The 18,991-nt window shown below is 47.5% G+C and overlaps 1 long non-coding RNA gene across 2 annotated transcripts in view; it reads right to left on the reverse strand.

The window, feature by feature from the left end:
- LOC108178928 (uncharacterized) overlaps positions 1 to 18,991 on the reverse strand; it is a 106,223-nt gene that overhangs the window by 11,937 nt on the left and 75,295 nt on the right. Inside the window, exon 1 of one of the 2 annotated variants that reach the window (XR_007914361.2) lies at positions 11 to 610. The exons of the other annotated variant lie outside the window; for it this stretch is intronic. This is a non-coding gene — a long non-coding RNA (uncharacterized lncRNA). Of the gene's footprint in view, positions 1 to 10; positions 611 to 18,991 lie in introns of those variants that run through there. 2 annotated transcript variants of the gene reach the window in all.

Genomic DNA, 18,991 nt, shown 5'->3' on the forward strand with positions numbered 1-18,991 from the left:
ATGTACTGACCTGAGGGGCCGGCGCTGTGGCTCACTTGGCTAATCCTCCACCTGCAGTGCCGGCAACCAGGGTTCTAGTCCCGGTTGCTCCTCTTCCAGTCCAGCTCTCTGCTGTGGCCCGGGAGGGCAATAGAGGATGGCCCAAGTGCTTGGCACATGGGAGACCAGGAGGAAGCACCTGGCTCCTGGCTTTGGATAGGTGCAGCGTCGGCTGTGGCGGCCATTTGGGGAGTGAACCAACGGAAGGAAGACCTTTCTCTCTGTCTCTCTCTCTCACTGTCTATAATTCTACCTGTCAAATAAATTTAAAAAAAAAAATTTACTGTCCTGAACTACTGTAGACTGGAAGACAACTAACCACGTGGAGATCACACCGATGACAAGGAAGGGGCAGCTTCCAGGTGCGGGCACACCAGCTCTCTTCCAATTAGAGCTGCCGGGAGTCATTGTTTAGATTCCTTTCTGGGGCTTTTCCTGATGAGCTCCGCTGTGCCAAAGTCACTCTAAAAAGATCATGGAAAAGGGGATCAAAAGATGCCTATTTTGGTGTAAATCTGTGCATGTGGGGCCGGCGCTGTGGTGCAGCTGGTTAAGGCCCTGGCCTGCAGTGCCAGCAACCCATATGGTGCTAGTTCGAGTCCCGGTTGCTCCACTTCTGATCCAGTTCCCTGCTGATGTGCCTGGGGAAGCATCGGAAGATGGCTCAAGTCCTTGGGCCCCTACATCCACGTAGGAGATCTGGAAGAAGTTCCTGGCTCCTGGATTTGGATCGGCTCAGCTCCTGCTGTGGCGCCATTCAGGGAGTGAACCAGCAGATTTTAAGACCTCTTTCTCTCTCTCTGTCTCTACCGCTGTCTATAACTCTGCCTTTGAAATAAACAAAATAAATCTTTAAAAAGAAAAATCCGTGCATACAAGGGATATTCAGCCGGCACTGTGGCACAGCACGTTAATGCCCTGGCCTGAAGCGCCAGCATCCCATATGGGCACCGGTTCGAGACCTGGCTGCTCCACTTCTGATACAGCTTTCTGCTGTGGCCTGGGACAGCAGTAGAAGATGGCCCAAATCCTTGGGCCCCTGCACCCATGTGGGAGACCCAGAAGAAGCTCTTGGCTCCTGGCTTCGGATCAGCGCAGCTCCAGCCATTACAGCCAATTGGGGAATGAACTATCTGATGGAAGACCTCTCTCTCTCTCTCTGACTCTGCTCTCTCTGTGTAACTCTGACTTGCAAATAAATAAATAAATCTTTTTTTTTAAAAAAAGGGATATTCAAAATTCTTGGAAAATCCATATGTTGAAAAAACTGCTCTTGGATTCCAGCTTCTTTTACATTAAAATTGCCTTTTAGTTCCATTTTTTATAAGTACCCTAGTATAAGGAACTCCAAAGGAAAGGTGAGCAGTATGCTGGTGTAAACCTACACGCGGATTTGTGCAAGACTATTTTTTTTATTTTTTTTTTTATTTTTTATTTTTTTTTTTGGACAGGCAGAGTGGACAGTGAGAGAGAGAGACAGAGAGAAAGGTCTTCCTTTGCCGTTGGTTCACCCTCCAATGGCCGCCGCGGCCGGCGCGCTGCAGCCGGCGCACCGCGCTGATCCGATGGCAGGAGCCAGGAGCCAGGTGCTTTTCCTGGTCTCCCATGGGGTGCAGGGCCCAAGCACCTGGGCCATCCTCCACTGCACTCCCGGGCCACAGCAGAGAGCTGGCCTGGAAGAGGGGCAACCGGGACAGAATCCGGCGCCCCGACCGGGACTAGAACCCGGTGTGCCGGCGCCGCTAGGCGGAGGATTAGCCTAGTGAGCCGCGGCGCCGGCCTGTGCAAGACTATTTTAAAAGCCTTACCATCAACTCCTGGCTCAGCTGCTGCCTGGCTGTGTATGCTGACTCTCAGAAGTGCCCAGCCCCCCTTCCCGTTTGTCCTCTGTGACAGCCCAGCCCTCAGGCCACAGTGGATGGGAGCAGGCTCTGTCCCCTGGAGAACCTCTGAACGTGTGCGCTGGGAGGCGTGATGCTATTTGTAATGGCAAATGACATGAAAACAACCCCAGCATGCACCAGCAGGACGGGCAGTGCCTTGTGGTGTGCTCATTCGTACCACAGATTATGCAGCACGGTCAACAAATTGGATCGATACACACTGAAAGCATAATTTGAGCAAAACAACAAGTTACAGGATTTTTCAAAGCAAGCTGTGGGACTGCTGCTTTGGCGCAGTGGGTTCAGCCAATGCCTGCAGTGCCAGCCTTCTGCATGGGTGCCGGTTCGAGTCCCAGCTTCTTCACCACATGCAAGTGGAGTAGATAATGCATTATAAGGGCCCTTAAAATGTCATGAATATGGAATTAATAAGTATATTCTGTGCAAAAACATTTGAAATGCAGAACTTTTCTTAATATCCATATTCCACGGAATTTTGGGAGACCCCTCAGAGGCAAGGATTTCAAGAGTTTTTGCACCAAAATAAACAGATCATCCCTTTTTCCTGTGGACGTTTGAAATGCCCTCATTCACGGGATGTGCATGTACTCTGTGCATGGGTAGAGGCACATGTGCAGTATATAAGCTATATGGGGGGGTCCCAAGGTTACACTTATTAAATCTCAATGATTGATTCAGGACTTAATCGGAGCAAAAGAATATTGAGTACCTGAGAAGACTGTGAACGTGTTTGGAGGTAGGGGAAGGATGGGGCGGTACGAGGGGAAGGGAAAAGGAAAATCAGAAACAACTCTCACAAGTTAGGAGGGAATTGGAGACCCCCGGATAAAGTGTACAAAGCTACAGGTGCCTGGCTTGTTCAGTGGCTCCTACTCACGAGGGCGGGGCTTGTGTCCTGTCCACTCTTGGGGAGTATCGGCCATGTGCCCTGGATGGAGCCACTTTGCAGTGAGGGACCTGAGTTTGCTGGGTCGCTGTCTTTTGTCTCCTGGGACGAGGACAAGGGCAGGCTGGGCCGTGTCTGGACTCAGCTTGCTGCCCAGGCTGTCTGAGGCCTGTGGCATCTCACCGGATCTGCTTCTTGTCTGGAATCCTTCGGCATCATCGTCTGTTCTAACCTGATCACTACAAACAGCAGCACTTGACTCCTAATTAACGGAAGCGGATGCGATTCTTGAATACATGCAGCAGTGAAAGTTGATTTATGTCTCTTGCACACACACAGAGACACTTAATTGAATGGAGCTGGCGCAGGGTGGGGACAGGGTCTTAGCAAGGCCCATCTGGCCCAGCTCCTGTTCAGCACGGATCACTTCCCACTCATGGCAGAGATGCTAATTGTGAGTGCTACTTCCAAACACCATAGGATGTGGTGTAATTACCCTGTTCAGAGAAGAATTCCAAACAGGGCTCTGCTCTGAATTTGATGGAATATAATGAGAAATCTCTGTGGCAGATGACAGCATTCCTCTTTCAATTAATGGAACACTTGCGCAGAGTCATCCCAAAAACCATTAGGCCCTGATTAGACAGATTTATAGCCTCTGAGAAACAAACATTCTTCAGCTAGAGAGTGAGTCAACACTACCTCCTCTGATGGCTCAGAGGTCATTTATTTAGCTGAAATGTGAGCACACGGAAGAATTTTCTAGAACACTCTCCATGCAAATCTGAAAGTCAAAATGCCCCAACGCAAACCTCGTCTGACCATTTCATGGAGAGTTTCAGTCCTGCCTATGCCTCTCTCAGTCATTCATTCATTCATAAAAACCATCCAGTGAATACCTAGGGCACCTCGCTGGGAGCAGAATGTAGGGCTTGGCCATGTCCAACTGTGGGGATGACTCAGCAAGGAAAGCCTCTCACAGCAGGGCCCTGGGCACGGAAGAAGGGAGGGCAGATGTGCAATAGAAACCTTTGGTCCAAGTGCAGGCTGGGCCACCTGCTGGCTATGTGACTGGGCAAATCACAATCCTCAAAATGGGAAGAAACAAAGCCCACCTTGCAAGTCTCATCACACTGCTTTGAGTGAAATAATGCACACTATGTCTGACCATAGAGCACGGCGTAAAGGGAGAGGCTATGGATATTAGGGCATCCCCTGTCCAGGAGGGAGATTTTTTTTTAAAGACCTGTATATTTATTTGAAAGGCAGAGCTGCTTTCGGAGTTGATATGCAGAAGCACCCACTGACTCACTCCCTGAATGGCAGTGGCCAGGAACCTGGACCTCCACCTGCGTCTCCCACGTGGGTGGCAGGGCCCCAAGCACTTCGACCACCTTCTGCTGCTGCCCCAGATGCAATCGTGGGGAGCTTGATGGGAAGCAGAGCAGCACATGTAGGAAGCTGGTGTTGCAGGGGGCACTTTAACCCACTGTGCACAAAACTGGCCATGGAGAGGTGACTTCAAGCACACAGAAACACCCATCATACAAAGCAAAAACCCAGTGCCATTTTGATAAAGATATGAATTGATTGATTGGTTCAGAACGTGGTCCGCATGATGCAGCCAAATGAAGTGCAGACGGACTCACTAGAGGAAGCATTTCCTGCTCCTTCTTTCAATACTTCCGGCCCAGGTCCTTCCCCCACCCTGACAGGAGCCCCGGGAGTACCCGCGTACCCGTGCGGCCCTCAGGCTTCCTATTATCACTCTCATTGTGTCCAGTTAGTCTTTCATTTTATTTTTTTTTTCTTTTAAGATTTATTTATTTGTTTGAAAGTCAGAGTTACACAGAGACAGAAGGAGAGGCAGAGAGAGAGAGAGAGAGAGAGAGAGAGAGAGAGAGAGGTCTTCCATCCGCTGGTTCACTCCCCAGATGGTCACAACAGCTAGAGCTGCACCAATCCAAAGCCAGGATCCAGGAGCTTCCTCGGGTCTCCCACGAAGGTGCAGGGGCCCAAAGACTTGGCCATCTTCTACTGCTTTCCCAGGTCATAACAGAGAGCTGGATCAGAAGTAGAGCAACTGGGTCTCAAACCAGCGCCCATATGGGATGCCAGCACTGCAGGCAGCAGCTTTACCTGCTACGCCACAGCGCCGGCCCCAGTCTTTCATTTTCAAGGATCTGTCATTGCTCTGAAAATAATCTTTGTGCTCTGGATGCACCAAGACCTGCCTGGGCTCTGCCTTGGCCAACCCGACTGACCCAGGAAAGTAACCTGACATCTCTGAGTCCCAGCGATCCCCGCAGTGGAGGACACCGCACCAGCCTTGTACAAAGCTGCAGCTTGTACAAAGCTTCCGGCAAATGGACCACACTGGGCAATCGCAGCCATTATCATTGCAACCAAGGCCATCCCCATCCATCCGCCTCCTTTCCTCTGCTGGTGTGATGACTCAGGTTTTGATAGAGGGTTTGATTCAGTTGAGTCATATCTTCTTTTTTTTTTTTCATTTTATTGATTTGGGAGCAGAAAAATGAATATGGTTAAAATTTTATCAGCAGCCTTCAAACCAGTGATTTAAAAGACAAAGACACAAGAAAGCAGACTGTTGCAGACAAAGCACTTGCTGCTTCTTTCATGGTCCTGGAATCACAGAGCTAGAGAGACCACGTCTCTTTGGAGCCTATTTTTAGCCTTTTTTTTTTCTCTGCCATTCCCCATTTGGCATGGCTTATGCCACTTCCACCCAAGGCAGGGGACGTCACCTTGTTGCTGTGGCCACTCTCATTTCGATTATTCAGTTCACAGTTCTGTCTTACCTCAAAGCACAGATTGGAATGGGAGTGGCCAGTCTTCCAGGAGTCAAAGAAAGTGAAATACTGTGTTTTCCCTAATCCAAGATTTTTGACTCCCTGGGCAGTCCAAATACTTGTTCTAGTTATAGTAACAGAAAGAGGCATTTGTTTAGTTTTCTAGCTACAATGCCAGGGGAATGCTTCTAAAGGTAAACTGAGTCAGCTGAATCAGGGCTGCATGGCAGGGATCCTGGGTGGAAGAGGCTGTGGGTGCAGACCCTGGATGAGGCTAACGCCTTGATCTGGGAAGCTAGTCCTTGAGAATGACCTTTGATTCCCTCACAAGGGCGCACTGGGGGACGTGCGGAGTTGTTTCCAGACTCGCGCCTCCTGGGGACACCAGGGGGCACTTGGCAGAGGCCCAGAGCCATGGAGAAGAGCCAGGAGAGCACACACTGCCCCCTGACACAGCAAGAAGAATGTCTTAAACATCTGGGAATAGCGGTGGCACGTTCGCGGGGACCCAGGGGCCAGGAAGGTTGCCCTTTGTCGGGGGCAGGGGGGGAGTGCTTTGTATCGTGTTGTTCCCCGGGGAGTTTTCCTGACGTTGACTTCTGTCCTGCCTCTGTTTTCCTCCTTCCATCAGCCTCCTTGCAGCACCTAGGGGGCTCTAGACAACCTCTCTGCAGGGATGGGTGGATGTGCTCTCCAAAGAGGGCGCCATGCTTTTCTGGGTCTGCTGCCACACCTGTTGACAGTGGTGGATGACGGACTGGTCCTGTCCCGCAGCCAACAAGGAGTTAAACCCTCTGCTCTTGTCTGCGTCCACTTCTCTTCCACTCCTCCTGCAGAGAAGAAAGGATCTAGGTAAGGAGCCACTCGGCTCCTCATCCAGACAAGTGACAGATGAACGCCTTCTCCCCACTTCCTGGGGAGGCCGGGGAAGTGCTGCTCCGGGTAGACCCTGAGAAACTGGAGTGAGCTGCGAATTGGGCCAATCCCCATCCAATCAGGATTCAGGACCACAAGTTCAATTACTCTCTTCTGTCACTCAGCCGGAAAACTCCCAAATCATGGCTTAGGAGAGGAATTCAATGTGACAAGTGTAAGAATTTTCACACCCCTGAAAATAGCTCTGGACTTTCTCCATGACAGTTATTCTTATTTCTTCACATTTCTGAAAATGTTCAGCAAGTGCATATCTGAAACACGCCCATTCTCTTCTGCACCCTGCGGGGAAGGGTTTTATTTTACATTTTTTTTTAAGAAGAGGATTTTTATTTACCATCTTCTGAGGCCGCCTGCGCCACTTCGGGTCATCCAAGGAGCAAATGACAATCAGAATAACACAAGCAGAAGGGAAATGTTTATGATGGGTTCACGGGGAGCCGCAGGCAGGGAGGGCCGAGAGCTGGACACAGACAGGGAGAAAGCAGAGCCGAACAGAACGGGATTTAGGCTACAGTAAAATTCTAACAAAGCCTCAGCCAGGCCAGTAGGGAGCCTAGAGCAAAGATTTCCCATCAGAGGCTACGAGGAAGCGTCCAAGCTGTGGAAGAGGACTTCCCTGGCCAATTTTCAGGAGCAAGTTCCATCCCAATAGGGTCTCCCGACCTCCTTCGGACTTGTAAGAATTCTTCCCTTGTAAGCTGCGCTTCTGCAAATAGAACAAGCGTTTCCTATCTGCTGTCTAGGCAGCTCCAGGGGTGGAGATGCTGTTGAAGACCCTAAAGGGATTTTGTTCTTTGGGCCCCAGGAGAACTGAATTCAAGCCCATAACAGGGTTGCTTCTCCAATTAAATCTGACCGAACTATCTTTCTAAACACCTGATCCAGGACTTGGGTTATTATGCGATTTTCATGCTAATCAAATTACATGTCCTCTCTAATAGCCTTATCTTCAAAGACTAGATAGAGGTCTAATTTGTTTGATTAAGAAGCAAACAAATGAAGGTTTAGAAATTGCAATCCAGTAAATGTACTAAATTCTCCCCAGGAAGAGCCCCTGGTGAAAGGGACTATCTGGGAAAAATTAACTTTAAACATGGTGGCTGGATGGGACCATGAGTTTTTAGAAAGCCCATTTCAAGGGAAACCCTCTAAGGACTAAAGGAAAACAAAACCAGGGTCTTCAGTGAGGCAGACAAGCAAGGAACGTAAAGAGCATAGACAGGAGTGCATGGGAGACATGGGTGGTAGAGGTGGGGGGAGGCGTGGGCAGAGAGCGTCTCTCCCTGAAGCTGGAAGGCAGGGCAGGCTGTCTGATACCCCTGAACCTCCATTTCCTTATTTGTGAAGTGAAGCAAGAAAAATACTTCTTAGGACTAAGTTATTGATGGACTTAAGTAGCCCCACACAGCATAACATAGAGACAGTTCTGGGGCCTGAAGCCCTAACTCTCCATCAACAATTTGACTTTGATGGAGCCCCTGAGCCTTTGAGCCTGGTTGTTACTCTTTAAAGCAGAGGGAATGACCCCAAAGCCATAGCGCTGTTGGGAAGATTAAGTCCGAAATGCACAGAGCGTTTGGCACAGTGCTGGGTCGCAGGTGCTGGCCACCTGCCTCACGCTTCTGTGAGCACCACCGCCACTGCTGAAGGCTGGCACCTGCTTTTCTTTCCTGAGGGATTTTTCTTGCTGACAGACAACCTTTCCCACCCAAGAGGTGGGCCAAACATGCCAAGGAATGAATGTGCCCCGTCCAAGAAATAGCCCTCCACCCGTGGTGTACAAGTACCCCAGTCGCTGGCCATCTCAGGTAGGGTAACCCAGGTGACTTCCTTGTGTTTCCCCATCGGTAACTGACCACAAAATGCACACTGTATTACCCTCCTCTTCTTCTCTATGTCACTTTCCTACTCCCCTGCCATCTTTTCCTCCATTTCCCAAATAAATATTTACACTGAAGTTCTTGTCTCAGAGTCTGCTTCTGGGGAGACCACCAACACAGGCAGGCACAGAAGAACAATCAGTAGTCCAGGTGAGATTATCCTAAGAAATGTGGTTTATAGATTAACAGAGTTGGGATCCAAGATGGTGGAATAGAGAGGCCTTGCACTTACCTCCACCACGGGGAAGAACAAGGACAAGGAAAGAAGGACCTCGTTTTCGGGGAGTCACTGAGGGCAAACGTTAGTAAAGAAGTGACTGGGACTCTAAACAGCACCGAGACTTGGAAAGCCAGCAGAGAGAAGAACAAAGCCCACTGCAGCTCTTACCCTGGCTCTCTGGCTGAGGGAACTCCATTTTACCAGGAAAATGTGGTCGCGAGCAGCCCTGTTGTCACCAGAAGCCCTCAAGGCAGGAGGCAGGCACCTCCCAGGGCAGAGAGCACGCCTCTGCCTCCTGCAGTTGCGGAATTATTGGGCACAGCTTTGCAGCCGTGACGTGGGGAAGGTCATCTCTGCTTCCGGAGGCTTGGGGCCAGCAACAGCCCCTACACAAGCCCACAGGACCTCAACTAAGGAATAGCCTTTGGCATCCGTTAGCACGGGGAGCTCAGTGGTCAGGACACATTCTCCTGCTTCCCCCCTGCATGCCCTGTGGGAACTGGGATCAATCCCTTCTGGGCCCTGCAGCTCTAGGTCCATGAGTGTTTGTCGTGGGGACACGTGTGCTCACCCCATGGGGGACGGGGGAGGGTCCTATCTGCATCCCACTGATCCAGGCTTACACCTGCTAGTGCACAAGTCCCAGCATAACCTGCAGTCACTGTGTAGGACCTGGGTAAGCTACTCTCCATGTCTGGCAGGTCTGTGTCTGGAGGTATATTCCACAGAGTCACCTGGATTCACCTCATGGGACCTGGGAAGGACCCTATCTGTATCTCACTACTCCAGATCCATGCTCGCCAGTGCACAATTCCCAGCATACCCTTTGCTTTTCCCATGGGACCTGGGCAAGGTACCCTTCTGACCTTGCAGCTCTAGGACTCTATTAGTTCTACATTTTTCAAAGTGACCTGAACCCACCCTGTAGGACCTAGGGAAGATCCCACCTGCATTCCACTGCTCCAGGCTCACACCATCCGGTGTATAACCCCCTGGCATATAACCCATATGCACCCCCATGAGACCTAGGCCTAGTCCCCATCAGGCTCCTCAGTGCTGGTTCTAAGGATTTTCGTGGTACAACTCCCAGCATTACCCATGACCACACAGCGAGACCTGGGGAAGGCCCTACTCACGTCATATAGAACTAGAGCCACAGGTGTGGTGCCACTAGCCCCAGCACCTCTTGGCCTTGCCTGATGGCCACTGCCATCACAAACACCAGTGTGACTGGGATTGACATCCGAATCTCCGTATACAAATTCAACATACCGAAAAAGGTTGTGTTTTTATGCACTGGTAGTGATGTCACTGAAAGGGAAATGCAGAAAGCATTCTCTCTCAAAATAGCTTCAAAAATCAACATTTGGGAATGAATTTAACCAAATAAGTGAAAGATCTCTACAATGATCAAGTACCTAAGTATAAGACCTACAGTTATACAACACTGATGAAGGAAGTAATCAAGGACATAAGAAACTGAAAGCTACTCCTTGTTCATGGATTGAAAGAATTAAAATGTCCACACTATGTAAATCAATCTACAGATTCAGTGCAACCCCTATCAAAATATCAATGACATTCTCTACAGAATTAGCAAAAAACAACTCTAAAATTCACATAAAATCACAAAAGACCCAGGATACCCAAAGTGATCCTGAGCAAAATAGTATTAATGACAGTAACAATAATAATGAAGCTGGAAGCACCAGAGTACCCAGTTTCCAAGCATACTACAATGCTATCGTAATTAAAATAGTGTGGCATTGGCATAAAAGCCAACATGTAGATCCATGGAGCAGAATAAGTAGCCCAGAAATTAACCTATGTACATACAGCCAACTGATTTTTGACAAAGATGCCAAGAAAATAAACTGGGAAAAGGAGAGTTTTTTCAACAAATGGTGCTGGCAAAACTGGATATGAAGAATAATAAAATTAGATCTCTACCTCTCACATTAAACAAAGATCAACTGAAGACAGATCAAATACCTAAGTATAAGACCTGCAATTATAAAATTTCTAGAAGACAATATAGGAGAACCACTTCAAGACATTAGTGTAGACAATGGTTTCTTGGATAAGATCCCAAAAGTGCAGGCAGCAAAAGCAAAACTAGACAAATGGGATTGTATGCAGTTCAGAATCTTCTGCATGGCAAAGGAAACAGTCAATATAGTGAAGGAGCAACTGCCAGGATGGGAGAAATGTCTGTAAGCTACTTTTCTGACAAAGGATCAGACTATACCAGGGAACTGGGGAAAAACTCAAACTCAACAACAACAAAATGACCAGTCAAGAAATGGGCAAAGAACTAAATAGATAGTTCTCTAAAGAAGAAATATAAATGGCCAACAAATGTATGAAAATATGCTCACCATCACTAGCCATCAAGGAAATGCAAATCAAAATGACCAAGAGCGACACCTCACTCCTGTGAGAATGATTGTTATCACAAATACAGAGAGTAACCAGTGCCGGCGAGGATGTGATGAAAGGGAACACTTGCACAATGTTGGTGGAAATGTACATTAGTGCACAACCACTATGAAAACACTAAGGAGTCTCCTTAAAGAGCCAGAACTAGAACTTCTGCTTCACCCATCAATCCCATTACTGGGTACATCTTCAAAAGACATGAAATCAAAGGGATTCTCGTTCCACCACGTTTATAGCCACTCTGCTCAAAATAGCCACGTCGTGCAATTAACCAAGGTGTCCATCATCAGATGAATGGAAGAAGAAAATAGTATGCACATACACACAATGGGATATTATTCAGCCATGAAAAACAATTAAATCCTGTCACTTGTCACAGAATGGATGGAGCTAGAGGACATTATGTTAAGCAAATTAGGCCAGACTGAGACAAATGCCACATGTTCTCCCTCACAGGTGGAAGTTAAAAAAAAAACAGAAAACCCTTAGTTTGAACACTCAGTGAATGGTGATTACTAGGAGGTGAAAGATTTAGAGAACAGAGGTGTTTGTAGAGTGAGATCAAAGCATAAGTTCCTAGCTTACACAGCACGGGGGGAAACCTTGGCTCATAATAAGCAAGTATAAATCGGATGAACACAGAATAAAGAAGCTCCAAGCCTCCAGCCATAAACTAATATCAAAGAAGGAGAAGTGTTGACTCCCCTGACTGGATCAGCACTCATTCTATACAGGTATTGAGATGTCACGATGCAGCTCCCTAAACATGCACAGTTATTTTCAATAAAATGCTTTAAAAAGCATTTTTAAAATTCTTTACAAAATGTAATCATGTAAATATCTGTATTAATAAAAAATCCGTCACATCCTCGGTAGAAACAGAAGGCATCCAGCAACATAACTCTTTGAGGTATGGAAAGAATCTTGAACTTTCCCCCACTCAGCTCTCTCAGTTCCTGCAGCCCAAGGTACTCACTCCGTCCCTTAGAACAAGCTCTTGTGTAGTACATGGTTGAGAGGCAGAGAGAGAGATGCCTGCACAGCTTCTCGCTTTCTGAGGTCTAGTGGCCCCTCAGTCAGACTCGGGTTTGGACCTAGCCATTCCAAAGGCATGACAAGGACCCACGCCCTAGGACAGCTAGGATTGCCCAAGATTCTGCCCAGGTTGAAACCTATCCTAGCAAGCTGGCGCCGCGGCTCACTAGGCTAATCCTCCGCCTTGCGGCGCCGACACACCGGGTTCTAGTCCCGGTCGGGGCGCCGGATTCTGTCCCGGTTGCCCCTCTTCCAGGCCAGCTCTCTGCTGTGGCCCGGGAGTACAGTGGAGGATGGCCCAAGTCCTTGGGCCCTGCACCCCATGGGAGACCAGGAGAAGTACCTGGCTCCTGCCATTGGATCAGCGCAGTGCGCCGGCCGCAGCGCGCCGGCAGCAGCGGCCATTGGAGGGTGAACCAACAGCAAAGGAAGACCTTTCTCTCTGTCTCTCTCTCTCGCTGTCCACTCTGCCTGTCAAAAAATAAAAAACAAAAAAAAACCTATCCTAGCAGAAGGCCTGTTTCTCCCTCTGTCCCTGGTTAGGTCAAATACACTTTGTGAGGCACCCCTCTAATGGGTCAGTGTAGGGACCAGTCTCTGCCCATCGACAGAAGTATCTGCTCAGACCATGTCAGTCCCCCCAAATCCCTCTTAAGTCACATAGTCTAATGAACCCTGCTTTCCTTAAAAATGAAATATGACCAGGCCGGCACTGTGGCATAGCGAGTAAAGCTGCCACCTGCAACACCAGCATCTCACATGGGCACTGGTTTGAGTCCCAGCTGCTCCTCTTCCAATCCAGCTCCCTGCCAATGCACCTGGAAAAGCAGTGGAAGACGGCCCAAGTCCTTGGACCCCTACACCCATGTGGGAGACCTGGAAGAAGCTCCTGGTTCCTGGCTTTAAGTCTGATCCAGCTCTGGCCCTTGCAGCCATCTGGGGAGCGAATCAGCAGATGGAAGACCTCTTTCTCTCTCTTTCTCTGCCTGTCTCTCTCTGTAACTCTGCCTTTCAAATAAATAAATAAATCTTTATAAAAAATGAATTATGACCCAGAATGGTCTTCTTCCAGGGATGATTTTCAGTTTAGCTAGCACATCTCATTCTATGGGGAATTCCTAATGCCAACAGCTCACTTTCCAACCAGGTGAGCAGGCCTGTGGCAACACCCTGAGAGCACCTGCCACCAAGCTGACAAGAAGACCAGCAGGGAGCGGAGGGGAGATTTGACATCCTAAGCCACTTTCTATGATTGGGGAAGCCCATGTTTGCAGAGCCTCAATTTCACAGATCAGAATTTTCTTTAAACACCTGATGTATAATCTAGAATTAACCTTCTCAAAGGCAGAGATATTTTTATCAGTTTGTATACAGTTGTATCCTAGCACCTGGAACCGTGCTTGATATATAGCAGATACTCAATATTTTCTTATTTCTCTTCTTTTTAAGAATCAAGCATGGAGCTGGCACTGCGGTACCGCAGATAAAGCCGCCGCTTGCAGTGCCAGCATCCCATTGGGTGCCAGTTCAAGTCCCTGCTGTTCCACTTCCAATCCAGCTCTCTGCTATGACCTGGGAAAGCAGTAGAAGATGGCCCAAGTCCTTGGGCCCCTGCACCTGCATGGGAGACCCACAAGAAGCTCCAGGCTCCTGGCTTCGGAATGACCCAACTCCTGCCACTGCTGACATTTGGGGAGTGAACCAGCGGATGGAAGACCTCTCTCTCTGTCTCTCTCTGTAACTCCACCTTTCAAATAAATAAATAAATCTTTTTTTTTTTTTTAAAAAGAATCAAGCAACATTTTCTATGTAGTGAAATGCACAAACCCTAAGTGTATGGTGTGTCTTGGCAAATGGAGATAGCTATAGCACTAGCGTTTCATTTGAACTCTATACAAATGGAATCATCCACTATGTACACTTTACTCATAACTTCTTTTGTTTTACTCACTCTTTTCAAGATTCATCCCCTTTGTTGCAGCTTTCAAGGATTCGTTAGCTTTTTTTCACTATGCAAATTACACTGACGAACGTATCAGTTGTTTTCCCGGGCAGTTGTTTCCAGAGCCTGTTGATCATGACTAAAGCAGCTACGAATATTCTTGAACAAGTGCCTGTGCAGGCATATGTTTTCAACTCTCTGGATAAATGCCTAGGAATGGAATTTCTGTGTTACAGAGGAATGGCGTGTGTTTAATTTGATGAGAGTCAGACAATTTTGTAAAGGAATTATACCAGGCGTATACATTCTCAAATGTATTTGGTGCCATTAATCTTTTTAATTAGCCCTTCTGGGGAGTGTGAAGTGGAGTCTCACTGTGGCTTTAATTGGTCTTCTTGGTGATATTGAGCATATTTGCATGCACGTGCAGATAATTTGCACTTCTTTTGTGAAGTGTCTGTTCAACTCTTGGCCAATTTTTGTAGTGGATTGCTCTTTAATATTATTATTGTTGTTTATTAAATATTCTGTTTGCAAATCTTTTGTTAGAAAATAAATTGGTTTGCCTCAGACTTGCAGAAAGCCCGACAGAGTTTCTGATGTTGATTAAATCCAATTTTTATTATTTTTTTAATTGTTAGCATTTCTCATGTTCTGCCTAAAAAAAAAAAAAAAAAACAAAAAAAAAACAAGCTTGGTTTATTGCGAGTTCACAGAGCTATCATCTACGTTTTCTTCAAGAGGCCTTGTATGGTGAATCCTTTCACATCAAGTTCATGATCCACCTCGAACGGATCCCGAGGGACAGTGTGATGGACGAGCTGGGATTCATTTGTCCTCTACAGCTATCGTTATTCCACACGCACTTTTGAAAAGTGCTTTTCTTTTCCTATGGAACTTCTGTGGTGTCCTTCATAGAAGACAACAGACGGTGCCCGGGGGAGCAGATCTTTCCCTGGGTTCTCTCCTGCACGACTGCTCTGCTTCGTCTACTCTTACAGCAACAGCAATTGTTTTCATAACAATATCTTTATACTCGCTCTTGGAGGTAGGATGTGTGAATTTCCCAACTTTGCCCTTTTGTTTTTCAAGGTTGTTTTCACTATTCTAGTTCCTTTTGATTTGAGCTAAATTTTAGTATCATCTTGACCGTTTCTATCAGAGAAGATAGCAATCGGGAATTTAATAGGAATTACATTGACTCTCTAGGTTAAATTGGAGAAAATAATGGCAGCTCGACGGTGTGGGCTTTTCACATCCGGGAATGCGATGCTGCTCTCTCCAATTCTGTATTTCTTCTCCATTCTTTTCAATGTGTCTTATATGTCATAGTTTTCAGTACTGAGGTCTTGAACATCTTTTGATAAATCCACCCCTCAGTATTTCTTGCTTCTGCAATGCTGCTGTAGATGTAAACTTTTATATTCACTTCCATAGAAATAACTGATTTTTAAAAGGTTTGTTTATTTAATTGAAAGGCAGAGCGACAGAGAAGGGAAGAGAGAGGGAGAGGAAGGAGAGAGGGGAAGAGAGAGAGTGCACAAGAGAGCAGGTTCTCTCCCAGATGCTCACAACAGCCAGGACTGGGTCAGGCCAGAGCCAGCAGCTGGGAGCCAGGAACTCAACCCAGTTCTCTTCCATGAGGGTGAGAGAAGCCGAAGTACTTGGGCTGCCATGCAATGCCTCGCAAGCACATTAGCAGGAAGCTGGATCAGAAGCATGGGGTAACCAGGACTCAAAGTGGCACTCTAACATGGAATGTGGACTGTCTAAGCAGTAGCTTAACCCACTGCACCACAGTGCCAGTTCCAACAGATTTTTTTTTTTTTTTACAGGGCAGAGTGGACAGTGAGAGAGAGAGAGAGAGAAAGGTCTTCCTTTGCCGTTGGTTCACCCTCCAATGGCCGCCGTGGCTGGCGCGCTGCGGCCAGCGCACCGTGCCTATCCGAAGGCAGGAGCTAGGTGCTTCTCCTGGTCTCCCATGGGGTGCAGGGCCCAAGGACTTGGGCCATCCTCCACTGCACCCCTGGGCCACAGCAGAGAGCTGGCCTGGAAGAGGGGCAACCGGGACAGAATCCGGCGCCCCAACCGGGACTAGAACCTGGTGTGCCGGCGCCGCTAGGCGGAGGATTAGCCTATTGAACTGCGGCGCCGGCCCCAACTAATTTTTATATGCTGACTTTTTTATCCCAAGGCCTTGCTAAATTCATTTTAATTTCCTAGTTTTTGGTAAGTTTCTTTGAAATCACATTATCTGTTTATATAATTATCTCATCTGTAAATAAGAACAATTTTACTCCTTCCTTTTTAATCTTTCTGTGTTTTATTTATTTCTTTTTTTTTTCTTGGAGAAGATTCTGTCCACCATTTAACTCACCTGATGGATATCTTTTTTTTTAAAAGATTTATTTATTATTTGAAAGTCAGAGTTACACAGAGAGGAGAGGCAGAGAGAAAGAGAGAGAGAGAGAGAGAGAGAGAGAGAGAGAGAGAGAGAAAGGTCCTCCATTGGATGGTCCACTCCCCAGTTGGCCCTAATGGCTGGAGCTGTGCCGATCCAAAGCCAGGAGCCAGGAGCTTCCTCTGGGTCTCCCACGCAGGTGCAGGGGCCCAAGGACTTGGGCCATCTTTTACCGCTTTCCCAGACCATAGTAGAGAGCTGGACTGAAAGTGGAGCAGCCGGGTCTCGAACCGGCACCCATATGGGATGCCGGCGCTTCAGGACAGGGCATTAATCTGCTGTGCCACAGCGTCAACCCCATGTGTCTTATTTCTTTATCTCTCATTTTCTCTCTGTCTAGGATCTCCAGTACAATTTTGAATGAGCTCCCGTATTTGAAGAGGCATCTGTGCCTTGTCACTCATCTTGGGGAAAAACATTCACTATTTTACTTTTACTATGTCATGTTAGCTGTAGTTTTTTTTTTCTTTTAAAGATTTATTTATTTATTTGAAAGGCAGAGTTACAGAGAGGCAGAGGCAGAGAGGAAGAGGTCTTCCACCTGCTTGTTCACTCCTCAAATGGCCACAATAGCGAGAGCTGCACCAATCCGAAGCCAGGAGCCAGGAGCTTCTTCCAGGTCTCCCACATGGGTGCAGGGGCCCAAGGACTTGGGCCATCTTCTGCTGCTTTCCCAGGCCGTAGCAGAGAGCTGGATCGGAAGTGGAGCAGCCGGAACTCCAATCAGTGCCCATGTGGGATGCCGGCGCTGCAGGCGGCTGCTTTACCGGCTATGCCACAGCGCCGGCCCCGGTAGTTATTTTGTAGATGACTTGTATCAAGTTGAGGCAACTTCCTTTTTAAAAAAAAATTTATTTAAGGTATACAAATTTCTTGTATTGGCAGTTTCTTTTAATGCCTAGTTTCTTCAAAGCTTTTACTTTTGAATACTGAATTTTAGTCAAATGGTTTTTTGTGTTTTAAGCAAATCATAATTTTCTCTCTTGACTCTGTTAATGTGCTGACTTAACTTTTATTGACTTCCTAATATTAAGACAACCTTGACTTCCTGGAACAATCTGTACTTGATCTTGATGTATTATCCTCTTTATGTATTGCATGATTCGAATTGCAATATTGGTAAGAATTTTTGCATCTAAATTTATGAGAGATATTGGTTTGTAATCTTTTTTTCTTAATGTCCTTGTTGGCTTTTGGTATCATGGCTATGCTGACCTCATAAAATTAGTTGCAAAATATCCTCTTATCTCCATCCTGACAGTTTGTGTAAGATTAATATTATTTCTTACTTAAATGTTAAGCAGAATTCATGAGTTAACTCATAAGGCCTGGAGTTTTTTCTGTAGGAAAGTTTTTTTAAATTGTGAATTCAATTTCTTTAACAATTTTTTCTTTTTTTAAATTTATTTGACAGGCAGAGTTATAGACAGTGAGAGAGAAAGACAGAGAGAAAGATCTTCCTTCCATTGGTTTACCCCCCAAATGGCCACTGCGGCCGGTGCTGCACCGATCCGAAGCCAGGAGCCAGGTGCTTCTTCCCAGTCTCCCATGCGGGTGCAGGGCCCAAGCACTTGGGCCATCCTCCACTTCCTTCCCGGGCCACAGCAGAGAGCTGGACTGGAAGAGGAGCAATCGTGACTAGAACCCAGCGCCCATATGGGATGCCGGCACCACAGGTGGAGGATTAACCAAGTGAGCCACGACGCCTGCCCCTCTTTAACAATTTTTTTAAAAGAATTATTTTATTTTATTTGAAAGACAGAGATACAAAGAGAGGTAGAGCCAGAGAGAGAAAGAACTCTTCCATTCCTGTTGCTCCCCCTCTTCGTGGAGGAACGACACTAAGCCCTGCCTAGGCTTCACATCCGAGTCACGGCACCATTATGTCGCTCCCCCTCTTCGTGGAGGAACGACACAGGACCCTGCGCTGTTCTTTCGTCTGCTCGGCCCTCCCCGGGTTTGCTGCTGGTTCTTCCCGGGTTGGCTGCTGTCCCTTCCACCTCCGTGGAAGGGCAGTTCCCCCTGGCCACATTCCCCACTTCCGCAGGGGAGCGGCACACCGCCGGCCGGCTTTCTCGGGGGCTGCACAGGTGTTCCTTCAGATAGATGTCCCCCTTAGATGTTCCTGGTGCATGTTGTCTCTCTCCTCCTTTATAGTCCTCTTCCACCAATCCCAGCTCTGCTACCCACACGCCGAGTACGCTGCTCTCCTCCAATCAGGAGCAGGTCCTACAGTTTATTGGTTGAACTGGAGGCAGCTGTGTAGAAGCTGTTTCTCCCTTCTCAGCGCCATATTGTGGGAGAGCAGATGCATAGAATAAGTCTTAATTCCAGTAACAGTCTAGTCCGAGTTGCTCCCCACAATTCCGCTGGTTTATTCCTCAAATGATCGCAACAGCCAGAGCTGAGCTGATCAGAAGGCAGGAGCCAGTAGCT

The sequence above is a fragment of the Oryctolagus cuniculus genome, chromosome 14 (genome assembly GCF_964237555.1).
Source record: "Oryctolagus cuniculus chromosome 14, mOryCun1.1, whole genome shotgun sequence".
NCBI classification, from domain to species: domain Eukaryota; kingdom Metazoa; phylum Chordata; class Mammalia; order Lagomorpha; family Leporidae; genus Oryctolagus; species Oryctolagus cuniculus.